This window comes from Myotis yumanensis, unplaced genomic scaffold, assembly GCF_028538775.1.
Source record: "Myotis yumanensis isolate MYYU_CA2020_CCGP unplaced genomic scaffold, mMyoYum1.0.hap1 SCAF_1, whole genome shotgun sequence".
Lineage (NCBI taxonomy): Eukaryota > Metazoa > Chordata > Mammalia > Chiroptera > Vespertilionidae > Myotis > Myotis yumanensis.
In genome coordinates this window covers 1,056,479-1,058,150 of record NW_027223752.1, presented here as the reverse complement: position 1 = coordinate 1,058,150, position 1,672 = coordinate 1,056,479, and positions in this window count along the sequence as shown.

Sequence of the window (1,672 nt, the reverse complement as noted above, 5' to 3'; positions counted from 1 at the left end):
CACTCCCAGTCAACTGTGGGCACAGAACAAAGACACTCTCAGAATGCAGGATCTTAACAAAATGACTTCCCAGTGCCCTCAAGGAGCTACTGGAAGATGCTGTTTGCCACGAACGAGAGGCAAACTCAGGAAAGCAGAGAATAGGATCCAGGAAACAGCTATCCCGGGCGAGAGATGGGGCAAGCAGACTTCCCAGGACAACAGCGAAGGGAAGTCCCCGGACAACAGTCGTGCAGCAGAGTAGAGAGCAACCCATCCAGACGGAGGCATAGTAACTCCTAGAAGGACGAAAAATTATAGAGGAAAGAAAATGTAATCCTAGTAGATATTTCTGCGGTCGTTAAATATACATGTTCCTTCAAATCTGGCCTTCCGTAAACCTGTTCACTACCATTAACGGGGCTTACTCAGAAAAAAGGGGCAGACACCGACTACTCAGAACCTACGGGACATTTTCAAGAACTTGGGTTTATCGAGGTATAATTTGTATACAGTGACATTTTTCCTTCTGACGTGTACGGTTTGATGAGTTTTGAAAAATGTAAATAGTTCTGCAACCACCACCACTATCGGGATATAGAACATGTCCATTACCCAACACAGCTCCCTCCGTCTCTGTCACAGCCAGTCCCCTGCCTCTTCCGGCCGCGACTGATCTCATGTCTGCCCTGTGCCTACGCTGTCCCTGTAGCAGTCCACAGTGTCGCAGGAACAGAATAATAAAGTATGTCGTCTTCTGCGTCCAACTCCTTTCACTGAACACAATGCTGTTTTTAGGTGTCCATTTTGCTGCGTATCGCTTAGTTTGTGTCCTTTCGTTGCTGAAGTCAATTTCATTGTATAGAGATACCACAGTCACCATTTTTAAAAATAAGTTTTTATTGATTTCAGAGAGGAAGGGAGAGAGGGAAACATCAATGATGAGAGAGAATCATTGATTGGCTGCCTCCTGCACATCCCCTGACTGGGGCATGTGCCCTGACAGGAATCGAACTGGAGACCTCCTGGTTCAGAGGTCGACACTCAACCACGGAGCCACAGTGGCGGGGCCACATTCCCTGTTTGAATGGAGGCTGGGCTATTTGCAGGTTGCGGTTATTATGACTAAAACTGCTGTGACCATTCACATGCAGGTCTTTTTGTGAACTTATACTTTCATTTCTCAAGGGCAAGTGACTGGAAGGAGGACTGCTTTTCATTGTACAGGCACACACACACACACACACACACACACACGTGAAAATCGAAAGTGAAAGATGCTGGCCCTAGGGCCTGTGACTCAGAGATGGGCCTGGGCCTGCGGTTTTCCTCAGAGGCCCTGGCATGCTATTCGTCGGGATAAAAATCAAGTCTGTGGATTCCTTGGATAAAAATAAGAATTCATTTAAACAGGAAGAAAGGTGGCTACTTATACAGAACTGTTTGCGGGTGTGGATTTCGGATTGGAATTTGAATCAGGCCTTTCTGGCGCCAATCACTGCGGTGCACGTAGAGAACCTCAGAAGCCGGTTGCAAGGTGACAAGAAGCCAGGCTGCACTGCCACCCACAGCAGCAGGGTGTGCGTGTGCGTGTGTGTGCGTGTGCGTGTGTGTGAGTGTGTGCATGTGTGTGTGTGCATGTGAGAGAGGGTGTGTGCGTGTGTATGAGAATTTTCCCCTCTCGCCCAGCCAG